Genomic DNA, 11,228 nt, shown 5'->3' with positions numbered 1-11,228 from the left:
TATTTTAACTGCAAAGTAGTAAAATTAGTATTAAGTAATAATTATCCAGTAAACATTACAAAATTAGCCATCTGAATTATGTTGCTTTCTTCGCGAGCCAATGCCATCGCAATCCTCGTGAGCCCATGTCATTGTAATCTTCGTGAGCCTGTCATTGTAATCTTCCTGAGCCTGTGTCATTGTTATTTTTAATGAGCCTGTGTCTTTGTTATATTCGTGAGCCTGTCATTGTAATCTTCGTGAGCCTGTCATTGTAATCTTCGTGAGCCTATGTCATTAAAATCTTCGTGAGTCTATTTTATTGCAATCTTCGTGAGCCTATGTCATTTTAATTTCCGTGTGCCTATTTCATTGTGATCTTCTTGAGCCTGTGACATTTTTATCTTCGTGCGCCTATGTCATTGTAATTTTTGTGCGCCTATGTCATTGTAAACTTCATGAGCCTGTGTCATTGTTATCTTCATATCTACTTACATTTACCTAGAACTGTCCGGCTTCAGTTTTCTTTTGGAATGTAAAGGAGCGTTTTATAACGGATTTACAACAACTCAGGTTTTTTTTTATAGTTTTATAATCACCTTCCTTCGCCTCCCTGTCGCTTCTCTGTCGCCTCTCTGTCGCTTCACTGTCGCTGTTCTGTCTATCGCTTCTATGCTGCTTCTCTGTCGCCTCCCTTGTCGTTTCCCCACTTCCCAATTTCAGAATGACACGTGCTACTGATAAAACGCTTGATCTTCATTAACACCTGATATTTGCTATCGTTGGTCTTGGTTTCAATATGATAAACATATTAATGTACAAATGCAGACTTTGGTTGAGGGCAATCTATGGTTTTACGGACCTGACTTGGACAATATAGTTCAGGTTAGGTCCGTAAAACCATGGATTCCCCGAAACTAAAGTCTGCATTTACTTTATAATATGATTTATATGAATTAAAAAAACATTAGAAAGGCACTTTAAAATACCTCATCACATCACCGGTTGTTAATATAACATCGCCAGGTCCGTGGAATGTTATACCTCGGTGATGTCATGAGGTGTTTCCAAGGAAATGATTGATGTCATGTGATGTCATCAGGACCAATGAGTGATAGTGTTACATACACGTATAAATCATATAATAAATAGAGGATATTAATATAACATATTTCACGAGTATGACGGAATATAGATATTTTCACGAGTGTGAAGCACGAGTGAAAAATATCGAAATATTCTGTCATAGGAGTGAAATATATGTTATATTTAACGGGGAACCATTCAATTGAATGGCTACACGCACCTGAGAGAGCTCCTCGACGAAATGTGGTGTTTCTAATTATTTCTGAGTAACCTACAACGGGAAAGTTGACAAACCACGCACAAAAACATGACTATGTTTTAGTGTTGTATTCAACTGACAACATATTTGTGATATATGCTGGAAATACGAGTTTAACAACAACGGCCACAGCTGGAATGTGAGTACTATTTCACCTGTACTATCGTACCTGTATACCTTTGTACGTGTGCATGTTCATCTACACACACACATATTAGCCGTCCGCTATAGCCCATGGCCAGCTCTTCTGCCACCCCTGTAGTATCGAAACGCAAAATTGAAGACATTATCAGTCCAGAGTCATATAACGCCACTTTACCTTTATCTTCACGTAGAAGGTCTCTACCAGATATACCAAAAATGGACACCCTAACCACTACCCAAGGCGAACCCATCAATCTGTCTCAACCAATTCATGACGTTGTATCTTCATCTGACTTTATCAGTGAATTGGTTCCCAAATTAGCTAAAGAGTTAGGGTCTACCATTAGGAAACAGATAACTGAAGCAATGTCTCCCTTCACCGAACAAATTCAAACTTTAACTGACAAACTTGAAACTGTCACAAAATCCAACGATTTCCTACAGGGGAAAGTTACAGTCCTTGAAAATACAGTGAGAGATCTCGAGTCCTCACTGGAGAACTTAGAGCAATATGGTAGGCGCACCAGTCTCAGATTCCACGGAGTAACCCTGGCTGATAGTGAAAAACAAGTCACCGACGACAAAGTTGTTGAAATCTGTAGGAAAATTGGCGTTAATTTATCTAAAGATGACATTAACAGGTCACACATAATTGGTGAAATCCGTCACGGGAAGGCCCAAATCATTTGCCGATTCCGCAACTGGAAATTAAAAAACCAGGTATACCAAGCGAGAACCCAATTAAAAAATCTGCAGTCAAACAGTACGCGTGTATTCGTAACGGAAGATCTGACCCGAATTCGTCAAAAAATCATCAGTGGCCTGGCGAGAGCAAAGCGAGAGCGAAAGATCCACTCATTCTGGACCAACGACGGTCGGATATTTTACAGAACCCAGCACGACTCCCCAAAAGTACTAGTCAAACAGTACGACGACATCGCCAACCTGTAACTTTTAACTCTAAACTGTAAAACTCCAAAAACTGAACTTGTATATAATATAAAACCATGTACTATGTTTACTATGTGTACTATTTAAACTTATAAGTGTATTGCCTAGTAACTACAGATATAACTCACAAAATACTGTCATACACTAACGAGAATTACCATTATATGTTCTTAGGATTTTTTTTTTTACAGATGACATGTAAAAACAGTTTTTTTTATCACCTGTAAATTGTTAATAACAACTTGATAGTATATATACAAACATATAATATAGTCTACTTGGACTGCTGAATACGATGTTAAAATGAATATGTACACTGAACAGTAGTATATATGCGTATCATATATAATTATATATGATTTATAATTTATATTGTATATCAAAATACGGTGTATGTCACCGGTGCTTAATTTTTGTACACTATAATAGGTGATATCTATAAACCCAAGGTAACACATTTTACTTCTGTACTCTAAGTACGTATTTTATCATGCAGGACATAAATGTTCCCCTTACAAAATTACAGGTAAAAAAACTACAAGTATACGCACATAGTACACGACACAACGCAGAGCTAATCGCTATTTTGAGTTTGTGTAATAAACTGATCGCGAATGGAATGTACACGTGCAATGTATGTTCGGTAGTCATGGTTGACTTGCGCTGTGTCGTAGAAATGTGTGTGACTTTAGCAGGTGTTGTCAACGATACTTGCTTGTAAATATACAGAATGTGACAAACTGTGAACATTAAAAATAAGTTAATATCAAATATAATATAGATAACAGTTATTATATATTAATAGGCACAACATTTTATTTTTCAATAGCAGTCTCTAAATTTGATAGTCATGGTAGCCTTACGATTTGTTGGGAAAATGTCCTGGATGTATACGCAATGCTTATATTCTTATTATGTTTATAAACTACAGGCTGTTATTCACACACACACAAAAAACGTGACAGTACCGGCCAATTAAATAATAGTAATAAAATAAGACATGCTGTTACTGTGTTTTAACATTTGCTTTTGGAATCTTAAACATACGTGTATAGTTGTATGAACCAACAAGTCTGAGAAGGTAACCATGGTTAACTTGAGTTATGATGTAAATTATGATTTGTATTTGTGAAGTTGTTTGTAAATTAGAATGCTCACACTATTACTATGCACTTCTTCATAAATTTATATTGAACTTTGATGTCCCGATTGTAAGTATATGTATGAACCACATGTAACATTTTGATAATTGTTGTTGCTTCAACGTTATTCTCCTCCTCTTATGTCTCTTTTGTTTGCTGTAAATACGTCTGTATGTTATTTTCCTTGAATTCTCTGTCCCCAATCAACATTCTTCTATTCATTTCTATCTATAATCCGCCTTCTCACAAGTATACTCTGCAACCTGGCCATTTGAAAATTGATATCGCTTTATTTCTTATGGAGTCCATTAGCAATCTCCTTGTCAAAACTCTATACTATTTCTATCCTCCATGACAGGATGCTCTTTGTCTGCATGGAGATGTGCTATTGGACTACATTATTTTAAACAGTCTAGTTTAAAGTTAACCTACAGACTTAGCAACGATACATACTCATATCACGATCTTATTTATCTAAACTTTACACTTTTGCCTATTTTTTTTACCCTTTTCATTTTTCTACATATTCATAAAAACCTTAACAATATTGCTACTGTACTGATTCTAATTCTACTCCTGTCTGGTGATATACATACAAACCCAGGACCAGCGGCTAGCTCATCCTCATCTAATACATCTGACACTGAATCGTTTTCTCACCCTGACAATTCACTTCATATAATGCATTTGAATATACGCAGTGTTAGAAATAAAATTGATTTCCTTGATAGCTTTACTGATGACATTAATATCTTGTGTTTAACAGAGACACATTTAGATCCTTCAGTCCCTGATTCTGACCTTTCACTTGCAAACTTTACAACCATATTCAGAAAAGATAGGAACGCTTTTGGTGGTGGAATAATGATCTACACAACTAATGAAGTGCTACCCAAACGCAGATTTGACCTTGAAGCCCAAAATGATGAAATAATGTGGATTGAATTTCAAATTGACAATAATAAATATCTCCTTTATGTACTTTACAAACCCCCCTGGCAACATTCAAATTCAGGCATCTGGACAAGACTTAAACACTCCCTTGATCTAGCTTTTAATTACACTCCACATGTTCTACTGACAGGCGATACTAACACTGATCTACTACTAGTTAATAACAACGATCTTAGCATACTTACCCAACTATATAATCTAACTAACATTGTCACCAGCCCAACACGGGTAACTAATACAAGTCAATCCCTAATCGACCCATTTTTCACTAGTGACTCTATCAGAACCGATCTATCCATGGTTATACCTGTTTTAGAAACCATAAGTGATCATAGAGCAGTTCTTGTCTCTATATCATCCCCTTTGCTCAAACAAAATTCTTTTAAGCGAAAAATTTGGCTTTTTAACAGAGCAGATATTCTGAACCTTAAAACTGAAGTTGCTCACGTAAACTGGAATAACCTTTTTTCCAATGTTGAAAATGTAAGTGAAAAAACTGATATCTTTACTAATACCCTTACTAGAATTTTGGAAAAGCATATTCCTAAAAAAACTATTACTGTGAATAAAAATGACACGCCATGGATGAACGGAGATCTACGAAAGGCAATAAAGCGTAGAAACAGACTAAGGAAACACTTTATAAGAGTTAAGTCACCACAATCTGAAATTAAATTCAAACGTGCAAGAAACAAAGTAAGTAACATGTTCAAACACGCTAAGGCTCTTTTCTACGAGAATATTGATGGACAAATAAATGATAAGTCAGCTAACCCTAGAACTTATTGGAAACTAATGCGCATGCTGCTGAAAGGTAATACAATCTCTGATCTTCCTCCTTTGCTAAATCCAACAACTAACTGCCTTACTTCAGACAACTTTGAAAAATCAAATATTCTTAACAACTTTTTTCAATCTGTTTCTAACCTGGACAACCCCGATGATGATACACCCTACTTTGAAACCCAGACTGACACATCCCTTTCCGAAATAATTATAACTGAACAAGAAGTGTCTGATACTATCAATACTCTAGATACTAACAAAGCCGCTGGTCCCGACGGTATTAGCCATAAGATGTTAAAAATACTTACCCCGGAAATAGTTGCGCCGCTTACTCTTATATTCAACGAATCTCTTCGTACTTCTGTATTTCCCGAATCATGGAAGCTTGCCTATGTCACTCCCATTTTCAAAAAAGGTGAACCTGAACTTGCTAATAACTATAGACCCATCTCACTTCTTAGCTGTCTTGGAAAACTATTTGAACGCATTGTCCACAAGCACATCTACAACTGTCTTTTTAGTAATGAGCTTATCTATAACTTACAGTCTGGCTTCCTACCTAACCACTCTACTACTCACCAACTAATCGAATTATATCACAACATACTTCTTGCCCTGGAGAATCATGAATATACTGCTATTGTTTTTTGTGACTTTTCTAAAGCTTTCGACAGAGTTTGGCATAAGGGTCTCTTAATAAAACTAGAAAAATATGGGATAAAAGACAAACTTCTGGATTGGATAAAAAATTACTTAACAAACAGGCGTCAGTCAGTTGTACTGCAAAATTCTATTTCTTCACAATTATCCATAAAAGCTGGAGTTCCTCAGGGATCAGTATTAGGGCCACTTCTCTTCCTGGTTTATATTAATGATATCTCCAACACACTACTTTCTGTTACAAGACTATTTGCCGACGACACCGCACTAACACACTCTTCCAAAAATTTACTCGATGTTGAACAGGTAATAAACTTTGACATGGAACAAATGAATCTCTGGTCGAAAAAATGGTTAATGACTTTCAATCCCACTAAAACGGAAATAATCATGATTTCTAATACCGCAATTCCTTCTAACCCTAAATTTCTTTTCGATAACACGCCGATCCCTATTGTAACCAGTCACAAACATCTAGGTGTAGTCCTTAACAGTGGCGGTACATGGAATACCCATATCGAAGACAATATAAACAGAACCATAAAATACATAGCAACTTTACGAAAATTAAAATACATTTTAAAAAGGAAAAATTTAGAAAAAATATACCTTGTTTTTATTAGACCACTTTTTGAGTATGCCTCTGAAGTATGGGACAACTGTAATGCCACTTTAACTAACAAACTTGAGAATATGCAGTTCGAAGCTGGTCGAATCATAACCGGTTTACCTATCTTTACTAAGAAAGAGTTTATATATAGTGAACTAGGGTGGCAGTCATTAGCTGATAGACGGAAAAATAGAAAATTGTGTATGTTTTATAATATTCGTAATGATAACTCTCCTTCTTTCCTAAAGTCCCTACTCCCACACACAGTGTCTAACTATACTAACTACAACCTAAGAAACAGAGATGACTATCAAAATCCTTACTATAGACTGCAAATTACAAAAATCATCTTTTATCCCAAACACAACTAATTCTTGGAACAACCTACCAACTGAAGCAAAATCATCGCAATCCATCAGACAATTTAAGACCTTTCTAACTCACCAAGATACTAATCCACCACAAATTCAACAATTCCTTGAATATGGTTCAAGAAAAGCCAATATTTTACATTGTCAATTACGTAATCGCTGTAGTCCTTTAAAGCACGACCTTCATAAAGCCCATCTTTCAGAAAACGCTATCTGTGACTGTGGACACTATTGCGAAAATTCTTCCCACTTCTTCCTACACTGTAAAAACCATGAACAGTTCCGTAACAAAATGATTGATTCCTTGAACTGGTATAACAGAATCACCGTAGAACATCTTTTGTCTGGGGACCCAAATCTAGACACTAACCATAATATTCTTATCTGTAGGTCTGTACAAACGTTTATTCTAGATTCCAAAAGATTCAACATATAGTATCTACTTGCTTGTTTCTACTAATAAGATATCTACCATTTGTATCAAAAGCCGGGTTGTTAGTGCTATTCTTATGTTTCTTCCTTTCTTTTTTCTCCTTACTGTTTTCTCCCTTTTCAATTATTTTTTTTTAATAAATCTAAACCTCTTTTTCGAACACCATAAGTATATCATAAGTATCCTAAAGTATTATTTAAATCATATTACTTTATCATGAAATTACATATATAGACTGCATCGTGTTTCAGTGGTCCTGCCGGCGAAGTAAGGTTAAGTAATTAGGTATTCCATGGAGTGATCAAAGATGGACAACGTCAGACTGGAGAAAGCTTCTAAGCACAGGATGTGACGAACTCTTAGAAAGTAGAAGGATCGGAGTGTATGAACAGTAGTGTTTTACTTGCGCCGTCAGGGCCACTGAAACCTCTTGCATGTATAAACGATAAACATTATATCATACTTGGTGTTCACAATCTATTTCGTTGCTTTACATTTTCCAACCTTTTGTTTAAAAAAAAGTTTAATAATTATGTCACGTGAAACATTGTATATACACATTTGTTACGGAAAGGACGTTGGTAAGTTGCATAACTTTTGTCCAATCCATTTGTCATTATGCAATAAAATTGATTTAAACTAAACTAAACTAAACCATTCAATTTTCTTTTTATTGCATTTCATAAACTTTAAAACAAAATTAAAAACATCGAAAAATTAATAGCGTCAAAAAGTGCGGGAATCAGTAATGACGTCATCTCTTTGTGACGTTACTCCACGTCAAGTTGACGGCGCCATTTTGAAAGTACTGGTCGCGTTCATAAATAGCTAACGTCAAGTGAGTATTTTATAAAAAAAAACTTGTCTGAAAATTTCAGAAATACAGCAAAATAACCAATTTATCTATATCCGTTTCGATTGAAAAAATCAGCAAGTTTCAACGAGGTGAATACAAAGGTCCGCTCTGATTGGTCAAAAACGGAAAACTTATATCTTCACTGCAAAACTTATATTTTCACTGCAAATTCTTATAAATATAAGTTTTATTAGTTTGATAAATTTCTATATTTCACTGGCAAAAATGCAATAAAGCGTTTTATTGGTATCTTGCACTAAAACTATTTCCCACGATTTCTATGCACCGATATTTTCAAAATAATAAATCGCATTTGGCATCGTAATCAGCATGTCCCACTTACTCTATAATTGTGTATTCGACCTGAATCAGGTAAGCACAGTCAAACCTCTTTATCGTGAAGTCATGTGGTCTTAAAAAGACTTCATCTGGAGTATTCAATGTAAACGGGTATAATTTACAGAGACATTTTACCGTCGGAACTGAATGATGACCTTGTACATGTGTTAAGGAGGATATTTGAGTTATCAGATATCGAGCAAATGAGTATTGACTGTATATCTAATTGATGGCGTAATCCATTTTGACGTCACGTGAGGGAATGAAATGTTCAGACATACCGATTAAATGCGACAGCGCTTTACACTTCTTTTGTTTTGTTCGTATTGTTCTTGCCTCCCCTCGGAAGGTATCTTAATCTGCAATTGAACTCTTTTTTTTTTATCTCACCCACATACTTTTAGTATGTAAAATTATCATTATTTGGATAACATTTCTTCATCAAATGTGCTAGTTAGAAAATTGTATTAACTCTAATATCTTTTATGAAAAGTGATTTATATGTAAGGTTATCATAACTTACAGGAAACTTCTTCATCAAATATGCTAGTTAATGTGAATACTAAATCTTATCTAATGTAATATATTCCATGTACGATGATTGATAGATAAAATTGTTATTACTGATAAGACATTGCCTTATTTAATTTACTTAATAAGAAACATTGATAAATCAAGAGCTAGATAAAAGGTACATATTTTGTTATATATGATATTGTTCAGTTTCTTCAAGTTCACGTGATGACTGTTCGCTTTTATAAAATGGTTTTCGTAACATACAATTTTGACAAAATTACAAAAAGTGTTGAATAGTAGAATATATACGCTAATGATGATATGAGAATAAATGCAGTAATTCTTCATAATTTATATTACAACCGGGAAATAAACTGATTACGTGGAATATCTAATGAAAAAAGTGTCACACACGCATACACAAACTGGTTTTTTTTTTTCTTCAGAATGACGTACTGGCAATCAAACCGCTGTTGTGTAAAGTAATTCTCAATTCTTTTATATCATTTAGTACTATTTTGTTTACTAATTCTAAAAACCAATAAAAGACTTGTGTTTACAGTGCTTAATAATTCGTTAGCTCTAAATGCAATCTATATCGCTTCATTGGCCTAAATCTAAATAACTGGATATGTGATCTTCATCATTTTCCAGTTTTCAAAAATTCGTCAGTTGTTGATTAATGACTAAATAACGTTATGGGAATTTCGAAGGTCTTCAGGGTCGAAAAAAAAATATATTACTTGGAGTACCAATGGCATATTGAATGATATTTCCAGGTAGAATTTCTGGAATACTGCTGCAAACCAAAACAAAAAAAAACCCCAAAAAACCCAGAGAATACCGACATAAGACCAGGTGATTCACAAGATGAACTGTATGTTGCTTCATCGACCACACCTGTCATACAAACTTAGGTCAAATCGACCACACCTGTCAAACAAACTTAGGTCAAATCGACCACACCTGTTATACAAACTTAGGTCAAATCGACCACATCTGTTATACAAACTAACGTCAAATCGACCACACCTGTTATACAAACTTAGGTCAAATCGACCACATCTGTTATACAAACTAACGTCAAATCGACCACACCTGTCATACAAACTTAGGTCAAATCGACCACATCTGTTATACAAACTTAGGTCAAATCGACCACACCTGTTATACAAATTTGGGTCAAATCGACCACACCTGTTATACAAACTTAGGTCAAATCGACCACACCTTTCATACAAATTTAGGTCAAATCGACCATACCTGTTATACAAACATAGGTCAAATCGACCACACCTGTTATACAAACTAACGTCAAATCGACCACATCTGTTATACAAACTTAGGTCAAATCGACCACACCTGTTATACAAATTTGGGTCAAATCGACCACACCTGTTATACAAACTTAGGTCAAATCGACCACACCTTTCATACAAACTTAGGTCAAATCGACCACATCTGTTATACAAACATAGTTCAAATCGACCACACATGTTATACAAACTTAGGTCAAATCGACCAAACCTGTTATACAAACTTAGGTCAAATCGACCACATCTGTTATACAAACTTAGGTCAAATCGACCACACCTGTTATACAAATTTGGGTCAAATCGACCACACCTGTCATACAAACTTAGGTCAAATCGACCACACCTTTCATACAAATTTAGGTCAAATCGACCATACCTGTCATACAAACTAACGTCAAATCGACCACACCTGTCATACAACTTAGGTCAATTCGACCACATCTGTCATACAAACTTAGGTCAAATCGACCACACCTTTCATACAAAATTTAGGTCAAATTGAACATACCTGTCAAACTTAGGTCAAATCGACCAGACACTTCATACAAACTTAGGTCAAATCGACCACATATGCAAACTTAGGTCAAATCGACCACACCTGTCACACACACTCAGGTCAAATCGACCGCACCTGTTATTCACACCTGTCATACAAATTAAGGTCAAATCGACCACACCTGTTATACAAACTTAGGTCAAATCGACCACACCTGTCATGCAAACTTAGGTCAAATCGACCACACCTGTCATACAAACTAACGTCAAATCGACCACACCTGTCATACAAACTAACGTCAAATCGACCACACCTGTCATACAAACTAAC

Source organism: Pecten maximus, chromosome 14, assembly GCF_902652985.1.
Source record: "Pecten maximus chromosome 14, xPecMax1.1, whole genome shotgun sequence".
NCBI classification, from domain to species: Eukaryota; Metazoa; Mollusca; class Bivalvia; order Pectinida; family Pectinidae; genus Pecten; species Pecten maximus.
The sequence above is the reverse complement of the archived record's forward strand: the minus strand, read 5'-3'. Positions refer to the sequence as shown.